Here is a 14144-nt window from a genome sequence, read left to right on the forward strand (position 1 = left end):
CCCATGCATCTACAACTTGAGTGATTGGATATTTGTGAGATGATCTTCTAAGGGGCCACATAAGCTACCCAAGAGCAAGAGAGGGGATGTTCAACATGAGTAGAAGGGCTACATCCTTAAGTTCAAGTTTGAGAAGAAGGGGTGGCTTGCAAGGGTGCAACATGTCCTTTTACCAAGCTCTTCTACTCTATATGCATTCTTTACAACGTGATTGTAATGAGTATCTTTGAAAATTTCATGTTTGGTTTGGTAGATTTTTTCCCTTCAAACTTTGAGGAGTGTGGACCCTCTGTGGACGTTAACGGAGTCTTCCATAGGGAAGTCGGCTATCATTCATGAAGATTTGCACAATAGTAGTTTCCTCTTACAAAGAGGAATGTGCATTGGTGTAATACAATGTACATTGTTGTATTGCAATTTAAGCAAGAATGTGCAATGGTGTATGCAACTTAGGAAAGAGGAATGTGCATTGGTGTAATGCAACTTACATTGTTCCAAAGGGGGGAGACACCGTGGCCATATTTAAAGCATTCCACTAACAAAACTTCAAATCATGGATTGGAACATGGTGGATGTAATAAAAATGCAATCGTATAAGGAGAAGACTTCAAACGATCTGGGCATGGCCATGAAGTTCGAATTTTGCTCCAAATGGGTGAGGTTGTCTTGGTTCATGCCACCATGTTTTTAATTCTTGTTTTCAAAATATCCAAATGCATAGAAAAAATACTATGTGGTCATGAAAACGCATAGATGAAATTCATTTTGATGCTTTTCTTCAGGGGATTGGAGGAGAAACTAGGGTGAAAAAATGTTTGTGTTTCAATTTCACTTATGTTAGGAAAATGTGTTATTATGTAGCATATCTAATGACAAACGTTGCTTTTCAGCATAGCATATGGAAGAAAACAAGTGTCCATTGGCTCCCCCTTGACTTACCGAACGACGATGACAACATAGCAACATGTTTTACCTATTGAAATTCATGGGGTAGATGTCAAGAATGTGATTGTCACATCATTTGGGGGGAAGTCCAGGTTCTTGCTTCATAGATTACCTTGAATTATGTGGGCTAGAAATTCTTTTGGAAATGGAATCACCTTGAAACTCACAGATGGCTCGAGGAAGTGCATCAGGTATACTATTCTTGGTCCTATGGATGTGGCATAATTGGATCTCTTGGAATTCTTAACAGAGTTGTGTGGCGCGTGCTGATGATGTGGGACCAAGGACTCGCTTTGCACCTTCTAATCACCGCTAACTTGTTGGCACACTAGTTGAGAATCCCCCTACACTTCAAGCTGGGTGATTTGATGATCCTTTGCCTTACGCAAACTAAAGATGAGAGCTGAATACTCGGCTTGATTGCATGTGTCGATGGCCATCGGGTTACTATATCAAAATTATGCCCCATCCAAGGAAACTAAAGATACTCCAGCTCATGTAGCTTGAGTCGAGGGCTTGTAGGCACCATCAAAGTACATCACCCATGCTGACATCATACAAGGACCAAAATGCAGACATCCCAAGTCTCCTGATAGTCAAGAATAGGAAGTATGAGTGGATGGGGAGAAGCCAATACTTCAACAAGGCGTGCAGGACCAAACAAATTTACAATCCTTTGTTGATGATTTATTTTATGCCCAAATAGGATTACAACATGAAGATTGGCATGCGGTACAAAGCATTGATTCGGTACAAAAGGGTTCTGGGGCCATAATATTTTACCCGTATAGGTGCATATTATTACATAGAAACTCAAAAAACCCTAGATTTTTAGCATGATCATAAATGAAATTAGTACTTTTTATATAATTCAAAAAGGGGTTTTCATGTGAATGATAGAATAAGGAAAAAAATTAACATGGGGAACAAATACGCTAAGGTTGCAACAAGCTATGAAGGGACATCCTGCCTAAAACATAAATGGGCCTATAATTTGAGTGGCCATATGCCATTTTCCTACAAATTGCTTATCGTCAGCGACTAAAGCAAACACTAGATGGTGATAAGATTGCTGGAGTGCTAATTGCACTTCTTGGCAATATATGAGAACATCATTTGTGTCCAAGTGACGCATCCCAAACACCCCCCCACCACCTGCATGGAGGTCAAGTAGCACATATGCTCTCTGCGAAGCTTGAAACAGCTCAACAAGAGATAAGGCAATGCAAATTGTGTACCATACTATATGCAAAGGTCCTCAGGGCAAGGAGTTTATAGGTATCTTGTAAAATTCAAGACTTATATGGCATTCAATGCCAAGTGGATGGATAAAGACATGTTGTTTGATCATCCACAACTTTTGGATGTTTACAAGGAAGCTTTTTAGTCGAGGCCAACTGAATAGAAGCTGAGGGGATGTCACCATAATGTAAATATCCTACCTCTTTATAGTAGCCCCTCCCTCTCCCTCCTGCTATCCTTTGCCCTTCCTCATCTCAACATACAAGTAAGGGGGTCCCCGAGCATACTTCGATGCAGCCTACAACCTCCTCACACTTAGGGTTAGGCGATCCTTTCACTCAGCTTCTAGGCCCAAAGCCTCGCCTTGGGCAGCCCCTACCTAGTGAGTTCTGGAGGTTAGGGCCATGGAATTACGTGGAGGTACCTGACAGATACCCACTTGTGTTTGGAGGTTTTTGTTCTAGTATTACAGCCCTGCAAAGGGGGATCCATAGGAGTGTTCGGCTCTTGCACTCATCCCTTTTGGGATTTTCTCTTCTTGACTACTGGAGAGGAGCAATGGACCCCCACTCTATTCGATTTGATGCTGGGGCAGCATATGTTTGGCATGATCGAGGAGTGGCTGGGAGCTTTGGGTCTCCTATGGGAAGACCGCCACTTTTCAGCTTGGCTTCTCATCAGAGTGACCGGACTTGGGAGTAGCAATCTAGTGCTTCGCCTAGGTCTTGAGGTGCTGCTCAAGCAGGCCAAATGCTGGACATTACTACAGTGTGTGGTTAGTTGATGCCTCCTTCTTGATGCTGTGGGCCATCATGGTAGGCATTGAACTTTGATTCGGTGTCGAGTGGACTTAGATTACTCTTCATCCAAACCACGGCAAAGACACAGAAGTCAGAGATAGTCGTGCAGGTTCCCATGCATCGGAGAGCCATGTTCTCTACTCCCACCCCGTCCCTCCATGAGTTGGACCATGGTGAGCTAGAATGTGCATGGACTCCACAATCGTGCACGTTAGCACCCCCAACATCTGTTACTTTGCCAAGAGTTATAGAGAGCAGTGCTAGGTAGGGTAGTGGACTTTCTCTTGATACAGGAGGATATGTTCTCAACCTCGGACATCAGACACAGGCACCATCTCCTTCTTGGGAGAGGCCTAGAGGTGTGTCAGGAGTGGGGGTCCCCTCTGCCTCCCCTTCGTAGTGATATGCTTTTCCCTCCGTGCATTTGGTAGAATAGGTAGAGCTGAGCACTTCTTTTGTTGGTCGAATTTGCAAAAGTGGCTTTTTTTGGACCTTTTTGCTTCTACAGCCTCCTGGGCCTCTCTTCTTGCAAAGCTATAGCTTTCAGTTGAATTTTGAGTGGTCCCATGCACTGGTTGACTAGTTTTTCTCAGTTTTGGAGGACTTTCCGGCAATGAAACTTCTCCAAAACCTTCTCAATGCATTCCTCTCTGAAGCGCGCTTCTTTTGAGCCCAAGAACTCCCACTTCTTCAAGACAGAAGTGCTTCTTTTTACATTTTTCAGTGGAATTGTTGCTGGTCGGCTCTTGTAAATGCACTTTCTTCATGCCTTTGCACTCCTCTTTGGCTGAGAATGCAATTGGGCATTGGCTACTATGTCCTCTTGGTGATTGAGGACTTGGTTTGAGATTTCAGGGCTTGGTGAGTTGTGATTTTGCTGCTGCAATTTCTTTTTGCCATAAGCTATTGGTTGGCCTTGTGTGCCGCCTCTTTCTTGGTTCACAGGTGCCTAGGTAGTGCTACATGAGTCATTCTTTGGTTGGGTACTTTTTGGAGCTTTGAAAAGCTCTGTGAATGCCATCTGGAAACCACTCAAAGAGAGTGCAATTGGGGTGCAGTGTGATCGCATCTGAATAGCCATCTGAATAGCCAATGGAATTGCACTCGAAAAAGAGAATGCCTTTGAGTTGAGCCTATGGGTTAAGTGCACTTATGTGATGGTGTTCTATGCATGAAAGCCTTGCGAAGGCTCAGTGAATTAGGGTTGCGTGCTCAGTTATAGGGAAGGTCTCCCAGATGCAACTTGTAATCATTTCATTGTGAAATATAAAGAAATACTGAAAGGGGCACCACGGTGTTTGGGGCCAATCAGGTGCACTTGTCTATGTTTGTTAAGCAGGGGCATTCTAGCCTCCATCCCTTTTTCAATGGTTTTGTTTGTGAACAAATGGGTAAATGCCAAATGGTGATCATTGGAATTGGAAAACGGTTCTTAATTGTGACTTTATTCAAAGCCCTATAATCAATACACATTCTCCAACTGCCATCCTTCTTTTGCACAAGCAACACAAGGGAACAGTAAGGAGAATTACTTGGCTGTATTAATTTCTTTTCCAAGAGTTCCTTCACTTGTGACATTATATAAAGTGTTGTGCCTTACTGACACGATAGGGAGGTATATTAGGTGGTGAGCTTCCTAGAATTATATCAATTTGATGATCCTCGGGCCTCTTGGGAGGTAATTCTTGAGGAAGTGCATCTGAGAAACAATCCTGAAAATTTGACATAAAAGCAACCCTTTCTCTATCTAAAGCATAAAGATTAGAGCCTTCCTGAACTAGTTGGTTGTCCTCTCTGACAAAAATCAAGTACGCTGAAATATGATGCTTTATTACATTGGAAATACAAGAAGCTAAAACTATAGGGATGGAATCCCCTTTCAAATTTACATCAAGTACATGATTTTTGCCTCTATGAGTTAAAGAAATCTTCTTGTTTCTCATCTGCACTTCAGCCCCCACCCTGTACATCTAAGGCATCCCAAGCAAAGCATCACACTCTGGCAAAGGCATAATGTAGAAGTCCTCTACATCCTGATATCCTTGGATATGCATCCTCAACTTGCCAATGATAGGAGTGACAGGTGTGTTGAGTTCATGGTTGGCCATATCACACACACCAAATGGCCCCATTTCCTTAGGCTTGATGCCAAGGCTTCCTGCCATATCAGGAGTTATGAAATTCTCCTTTGCCCCAGAATTAAAGAAAAACAAACAATTCTAATTTTTTATTTTTCCCCATGCTCTGCACATCTTAGTCTTTTTCGTTTCCTCTTCATCATGTGCATGTGGCAAACTCCCAATCACATCTGGAAGAAGTCCTGCAGAAGGTTTAGGCCTTTTGACCTTCCGATTAGCCTGTTTATCACCATTCTTAGCATCATCTGACCCGTCTCTTTTCTTGGATAGGCAATCATAAGAGTGATGTCCCTCTCCTTTGCATATAAAAAATTTGTTTTGCTCCATGTGTGACTTTTTCTCTTCATCAGATAACTTGGTATGAGGCTGTTTATTAGGCTGTCCATGCCTTTGACTAGCTTTGAATTGGGCTTTTCCTCCCTTGTGAAATGGTCGTTTGCCATAATTTTTATTTTCAGATTTGATGTCCTAATCCTGGTGTTTGGCAGCCCATTTGTTGTCTTCTTTCTTACTGTCCATAAAGCTCAAATTCTTCTCCTGCATCCATGCATATGCTGTCCTTGCAGTCTCAATCAATTGAGTCATAGAACTCACCTTGGTTTTGATGCAATAATCAGTTAGCTCACTAGGCAATCCACAATAGTACCTCTCTATTTGCTCTTTCAAAGAAACATGCCTGTAAGAGCTCAATGGAGCAAAACATCCCAAAACCCTTGGGTGTAATCATCAAGATTCTTGCAAAGTTTGTATGACAAGTGTGAAATACTTCAACTTCAAAAGTTGGAGTAATCCAAGTAGAAGAGAACACTTGCTTAAATTCTAGCCAAGTAGTAGGTGCATCTCCATGAAGCATAAGGTTGGTGTACCACTTAAGTGCATTGCCTTTCAAAAATGTGGCAACCTTCTTCATCTTGGATGCTTCTATAAACAAACCCCCAAGAAATGCAGCATCAAACTATTGAAGGAATGTGAGGGCTTTGTACCTATACTATACTCCATTATATGTCTCAAACTTGACATGAGAACCACTATCCTTAAATTCTTTATATACATTTGATATTGGCTGTCCCAAAGATGGTTGTATTTTTGCAGCATTCCCTTCACTAGGGAGAGCCATGCTTGGCTGAACATTAGGCATGGGAGCATATGCTGTGGCTTGCATGCCTGGCTGCATTCCCACAGTCATACATGGCTTGCTTTCTATGCCCAGTTGGTGGTGAAATCAACATAGCATCAAAGATAGAATCTGTACCAAAGTATTCAAGTTGCTGCCTCAAATATGGCTGAGGTGGATGAGCCACATTTATGGACTGCACATTCTTATTTTGAGGAGTAGAAGTACCCAAACTAAGGCCTTGTGCTGGTTGCTCATACCAACAACCACTCTTTTATTGCTATGAAAATTGTAAACCATGTCAAAAGATTGGAGTGCTTCTAGGACTAGAAATGTGATTAGATAATTTGGTTCTCATGCATTTTTGCCAGGGAAATTGCAAACCATGTCAAAATTCTAGAGTATTCTTGATATTATAATGAATGAAGAAAGTACAATTATACGATATAGCTCTCATGAGCATTTTGGCATGGAAACTATACACCATATTAAAAGACTATCTTATCCCAATCTATCTAGTGTATATTGCAAGTCTTATTTAGCACCTAGCAAATGACCTTGTGGATCCTTTCTAATGAATTAAGAGAGTACAATTAGCCTATTTGATTCTCATATGCATTCTATAATGTAAATGTAGACCATGTCAAGATACTAAAGTACTCTTAAGGCTAGAATGACTCAAAAGAGTACATTTAAAAATTTTGGCTCTAATGCACATTCTGTCAAGGGAATTGTAGGCCATATTAAAAGATTAGAGTGCTTTTGAGGCTAGAATGGATGAAGAGAGCACAATTGGATGATTTTATTCTCATGATCATTCTACTAAAGGAATTGTAGAGTCGATATCCCACGGGATAAAGCGCTCCTAATACTAAAATGCCTAAGAGTGGAATTAGATGATTTTCTTTTCATGACATACCAGCAAGGTATTTGCAAACCATATCAAAGTTATGGAGTTCTCCTAAAGCATTAGGGAAGATTTGGATTCAAAAAGAGCCTCATAAGGGGATGGATGCATGCTTAGCTGGTCCAAAAAGCACTAACCGAAACAAGGGGTGCTTAATGCTAGAACATAGTACAAAATCACCTAGTTGGAGTAGGTAACTAGTAACAATTGAGTGGGCAGTTAGTATGGACAACCAATGGATAGCTAGCATGACAACCACATTTCTTGGTTGTTAATTATCATAGCCTTGCACATCCTCAGATTTTTGGATTCGTCTCTCTCTCTCTCTCTCTCTCTCTCTCCAACCTACATACATGCATGGGATACTTTGAGTGTACATAACCTTTTGAAATGTCATTCTTGCCTTGTGGTAAGGCAACCAAATCCCAAGCATCATTATGAACAAATGCATCCATCTCCTTACTCATTGTCTTTTCCCATACATGCTTTCCAATAGATTCAGATGCTATAGGGACTCCTCTAATATCCCTATAGGTTAGCCACCACTAACCTAGGGCTTTATCTCCTCTATCTCCATGCTATCTTGCCAGCACACTCAAGCATCAAGATAGAAACATAGGGACACAACCCAAATCCTAGAACCTAAAACAATCGAGACTTGGAACAAGTGAATCACAAAACTGAGTACACACAATGAACAAGTGAATTCAAAACCCAAAAATGAGAAAGTCAACTTGGTGAACCCAAAGTTTAGAATAAATGAACTGAAGCAAGGAACCCAAAACTCAATGAAAGTGAAATCAGAGTGTGAAATAAGAGAACTGAAAACTAGGAACTGAGAACCCAATACCTAGAACAAGTAAAATCAGAACATAGGATAAGTATCCATGTAAGCTTCTTCTCTTCAATGTAATTCCAAGCTAATCAAAATGTAACCAAATTAGTATGTGTGCATGTGCATGCATGTCTGTGTGCATATGTTTTCATGCATGCATGCATGTGCATGTGTGTGTGTGTGTGTGTGTGTGTGTGTGTGTGTGGATGGGTGGGTGGGTAGGTGGGTTTGTGTGTGCATAGGGTTGTGGGTGTAGGTGTGTGTGTATGTGTGCATGTGTGTGTGTGCACTGTGCGCGTGCATGCATGCGTGTGTGTGTGTGTGTGTGTGTGTGTGTGTGTGTGAGAGAGAGAGAGAGAGAGAGAGAGAGAGAGAGAGAGAGAGAGAAGAACTGCACAACTAATCGTTAAAATGCATAATATCTTTAAAGAGCATGCATTCAAAGAAACTGCACACAAAACTATTTTGTTGCATTTTGCAAAAAATTTACATGCAAAGTTTGTGCTATGCCATCCCCTTGACTTCATTAACATATGTAAGGCTAGGCATATTGGCCCTCCACCAGTGCGCCTATGGTCCATTCACCACCTATAAACATTGGAGGTCCCTCTTAATGTGAATAAATAAGATCATTTGGTTAAATCATAGGGAATCACTAAGTTGAGACATTTTTTATTATATACCATGCTCATGTTATTGTTTTATAGTGTAGACTCTATGGGCTGTGATGAACTATTCATGGGAGTGGAAGAGGGATAACTTGAGCAGGGTCTAGGGACCCTAAGGCAAGGCCTCACCTTCACACCATTACTATTTGAGATGCAATAGTAGAGAATTGGGAGGCATTAACAAAAAATGTGAGTTTGCGACTGTTGGTATTGTTGGGGTCGGGGTTGTGCTACCCTCATTATATAAACAAGTGTTTACATCATGCCCTACAACACTGCGAATGGGACACCATAACTATGGGGGTTGAGCCACTTCTGGTGGGTTTAGTCTATTCCTTAAGATTGGGCATTCATTGGCTGTATGGTTGGCCATATAGTGTGGGCACCAAACATTTTCTCTCTGTGGGTACTGTGGTGGTTGAGACACATAGCTTTTGCTTGATGGCCTGCATCATTTCATCTTTTACTCTTAGGGCCATGGCTTCCACTCTATCCTCGGTGGTGTGATCTTTGTGGGAAGTGCTTCGCTTCTTTGAAGATTTCTTGTCGCATTGACTTGATCTATAGCCATCACTGTCGCTTGTAGAATTTGTCATGCCGTCCTCAATATCAATTGCAGCTTCATGAGCGTCGTTGAAATGTGCATAGATGCTAACTTTTTTCATGTCCTTGCAAATGGATTTTTTTGGTCCAGAGATGAACCATGCTATGAGGTACTTGTCATCTAGACGAGGATCACACTTTGCTATTGATCTTTTCATTCTTCCCAAGTTTGTTCTGACCTTTTCTTTCTTGCGCATAGCTACATTGCCTAGTTGTAATGCGGGGTCATCTTGCAGTCTTTCTGTTTGGAATCTTCTTCTGAACTAGTCAGATATAGCAGTGCCCATGTTGCTCTTTCCTCTACGAGAAGGTTGAGGTACCATTCCGAAGCCTCATCGGTTAGGGCCATCGAGAATAGGCAGCTTTGGTTTCTAGTCGCCTCCAGTACAACATGTGTGGGGGGTAAAGGTCACTGTGCCTTTACCCCGGTTATGTACAATATTCAAACACATATATAAATGAATGAAAAAGAAGATTAGGGTGTTTTACACCCACCAAAACTTGTGTGGCTCTCTGTCTCTCTCTCTCCCTCTTCCGTTCTTGCTTCTGTTGAGAGCACTCTCAACTAGTATCAGAGCTTGGGTGATCTAGCTGAGTGTGCATGAATACTTGAAGCTCAGCAGCTCTGTGAGAGGAAGGAGAAGCTCTATGGGAAGCTTTGTGGGTGACTTTACTTGCATCCAAGTGTGTAGAGAGACCTTGGAGGAACCTTTGGAAAAGTCACTTTGGTTTTGCGAAGTGGTTTTGAGAGCTTGTTAAGTGTTTTCAAAGAAAAGTCATTTTTTGAGCTTTTCCCTATTCTGTTCGATGACTTGTAGAGGCAACTATTTTTTGCTTTTGGTGTCCACTTCACTTCCCAAGCTTGGAAACACCTTCATTCTTGAATTTGGGATCATTTCATTAGATTTCTGACTCACTGTGTCAGTTTCTGCGTTTTTCTGCCCGAGTGTTGGAACTCAAGTTTGGAGCAATCATTTGCAGATCTGTCAATTCCGATGGACTCAAGAGGTCCTAAAACTTCTATGTTGCTCATCATTTGCACTCCGGTGGAGTTTACAAATAGCTCTATTTCCAAAAACGTTTTTTAGTCTGTGTGTTAGACCCAGTGATTGAGACCACGGTTTTTAAAACCGTCTGTCCCATTGTGTTTCGGACACCCAAGAACCCCTACTTGTTAGTTCTTACATGATTCGGTGGAGGATTTTCAGAGTTATAAATCTCTGTGTATTCGATTTCGTCTCTTTGTTATGCATTTTTCATTCTAAGGTTTTGAAACCTTAGATTTATGCCACATGGCAGTGGATAAGTGTTGACTCCCATTTCTCACTCATCGGTTGGGATTTTGGAGTTCCAGCAGAAGAGAGATATTTGCAGATTTTTTTGCTGAGTCCGATTATGCAATGGCGCTCATGTTTTGAGGCATCTCAAGTTCTATTTTCAGTAGCGGTCATTACTGTGGGGCTATGATTTCTTGAGTATACCTCATGCAGATCACTCTGGTTGCAGTTTGAGCAGTGTGCACTCATTCGTGGTGTGCATTGGGTTGCAGTGGATGATTTATAGGCCATTTGGATGCATTGCAGTCCTTATTGGATGCGTTGGTAGGCCCAAATTGCCTTGTGGGATGCTATTTTTATGGACGCTTAATTTGCAAGGTTAAATTGACCAAATGAACTAACTTTAAAACTATGGCCCTAATTAGCAACTCAATAACCAACTCATCCCTTAGGACCCTTGCACGGCAAAAAATATTACAACATAACAGTAAAGAACATAAATTGAGTACTCACATACTACCATACTCTCGCTTGCTTGATTTTCCTATCACTTCAACAAATTGTTGCTCATTTTTTTGGGCTCACTCGCTTTTTCCTACTCGCTCTTTTAACTGCCTCTGGTCTAGATGGGAGAGGGTGCCTACCTCCACAGTGGGAGCCTAGAAAGCCTTCAAGAAGCTTCCAAAAGATCAAGTACTCTTATACGTCAGCCACCTCAGAGGGAGTGCAACTAGGATTAAGCAGATAGATGTAGCCATACCAGGGGAGTGGATGGATACATATGACATGGTGATCACATAGTCCACTTGGTTGGGTTCTTTTACGAGGATGGGTATTCCTCTATAGGTTATACCCTTGCGGGATGCTTGGGAGGATGCCCTTGTATTTGAGGTTTGATCAGGAGGAAGAATAAAGGATTTTCTTTTGGGTGTTTCCTTTCAACCGAAGAGGATTGCAAGTTACATGGAGTGAGGGAAGGATTCATAGTGGTATCTTGATCCTGACCCTGTTCTTCTGGCACTTGGGTCTTGGAGACTCAAATTATACAGTGGATCCCCCATTAGGTCCTTGCACTAGGACCTTGGGGAGTGGGAGTGGGAGTGGGAGTGGATTGATCAAGGGCATTGAGAGAAGAGCATCCCCTTCTTTCATTATGCAGTCAGAAATGGCAAGAGATTCTAGCTCAGCAGTAGAGGTTGGAGGCCCTCCAAAGTATGGAATGATACTATACATACTTTGATGGCCATTTGGACGAGCATACAAGGATCTTAGAGAGTAGCTGCTACTAGGAGGGATATCTTTTTCAAAGATGGGAGGGTATCTCCTTTCTTGTCTGATTCTCCTTTAGGGTTGAGGTGGCATTTTCAGCCTCCACCCTGGACTTTTGTTATCTCTTTCTGAGGTGGTTTATTATTTCATGCATGTCATGATGTACTTCCGCACTTGAGCTTGCTCTTATAGTTTTCATTCATACTTAATGAAGTAATCTTTTTGAAAAAAAACTTAATTTCTACTCAACCATGCTAGTTCGGGAAAATCACATAGCTAGTGTTTGACCTGAACCAGCCACGGTTGCATGATGTCCCAACCACCGGACTGGTTTAGGACAATAAAAATATATTGCCATTCTATTGCTGTTAATTTTTGTTCAACCACGTTGCTTCAGGGCAATCACATAACTGGTGTTTGAGCTGAACCAGCCATGGTTGCATGATGTTCCAACTATCGGGCTAGTTTAGGACAATCACATTAAGTCCAAGCCATCCTGGTTTAGAAATGAAACAAGTAAACTATCCTAAAGCTCAATCGCAAACAACCACTGGGTTGGTTTAGGCAACCATTCACTTGCACCATTCACTTGCACTGTATCAAGCATGTGTATGATGTGCTCGTCAAACACCTTGCGTCCCATCCGCTTTTTATAGATGTCCTTTTTATTTGGAAAAACTCCAGTATTTTCATGCCAAAACTTTGTCAGTCTAGCAATGACTTCCTCACTTAGGGTGTCCCTCCTTTTCTTGCGTTTTGTTGAAGCCCATAGACTTCTCAAATCAGGATGATCATGCATTGCTTCTGTTCTATGTTCAACGCTGGAGCCACTTTGGTCCTTCTGATTGACAACAACTTCGACATTGTGTGCCCAAGCCATTTCTCATTTGTCTCACGGGACACCAACATAGCTAATGTCACCCACTTTGTAGCTATTTGATCTAAGTTTTGCACCCCTTTCACTTTCTGTAGGCCATTTCTCAGGTTAGAGAGCATCACCTCTTGGATGTGCATCTCTCGAGGTGTTGGTAGGATTGTTACTCTATGAACTTTAGGGTGCAGGCTAAAGCTTGTGAAGACTCAAGACTGGTATTGCATCCATCTTCTTGTCTCTTGATTGATAGCTATGATTGTTGGATCATCAAGGATATAAACAACTTGATCCTCACTATATCCATTGCTGTCATCTTTTGTCCCCACTTGTGATGTTCAGAATCTAGTAAATCATACTGCATATATCCTTGAAATTTTTAGTTAGAGCTTGGTAGCAAGAGCATTCAAGAGCCTTGTAACTAAACATAGACAACTATCTCCTGCTTGTAGCTAGTTATCGAACCATTCAATTAGAAAAGAAAAGAAATTACTCTTATTACAAGAGGTCATGGAAACCTAGCAGACAACATGACATAAAATACGAGGTAGGATTGAGTTACTGCCTACTCCTACTAGCCTAACCTACACCCTTCGCCTAGTACCTCCCCCACACTATCCTTCTCTTCACCCCACATTAATATTCTCCTTCCCATCGCCTCTTAAGAGTGGACCCGTGGCTATGCACATTTATGCAGTCATTGATTCTCTTTTGTTGGTTGCATGCCTAGAGCAAGCTGCCATTGCTTCCCCGTAGTTGTGCGCACCTCTAGAGAAATCTAATTTGCTTATCCCCTTGCGGCATGCATCTTTGGGATAAGATGTTTCTTGGAAGGACAGCTTGTTGGCCATTGTCTTGGCCATTGCTGCTGTTGTGTGTTACATTGGCCATCATTCACATTAAGTGACCTGTGCCCAACTCCCCAGTGCTGCCTATGCTCCACGTTGCTTCCTTCCCTTCATATTACACTCCCCCCCCCTTCATAATACATGCCCATGGTCCCAAGAAGCAAGTGCTTAGATAGGAGCTTCAACCGGCATTCATGATCACTCTTAAATGCACAAAATAGATATGTTTGCAAGTAGATGCATTTGCATCAGAGCAAGATTATGGGCTGATTTTGTTGGTAGTAGAAATGTGGTTTTAGGTAGCATTGGTTGGCATACTTTTTAAGGTGGCTCACACATGATGGACTATGCAATCCATGTGTGTTGGCAAGGGTGGCTAGATTTGTTGCTCGACTCTTGTATCCATGTGATGGGTTGACCCATGTGGATAGTCAAGTTTTTGTTGCCAGGATCCCATATTTCAAGGCCATGATGTTGTTTCATATGTTTGGCCCATAAAGGGGGGGGGGGGGGAGGGGGGGTCAGAATATGTGTTGTGTGGCATAAACCCCCTCACAAGGCATAAGGAGATATATGTGTGGCTAATAAGATATGTGTGGCTAAAAATATAAGCACCTATTTGAAGGA

This window comes from Dipteris shenzhenensis, chromosome 20 (assembly GCF_047967505.1).
Source record: "Dipteris shenzhenensis isolate YYH24624 ecotype China chromosome 20, Dip_SZ_1.0, whole genome shotgun sequence".
Classification (NCBI taxonomy): Eukaryota; Viridiplantae; Streptophyta; class Polypodiopsida; order Gleicheniales; family Dipteridaceae; genus Dipteris; species Dipteris shenzhenensis.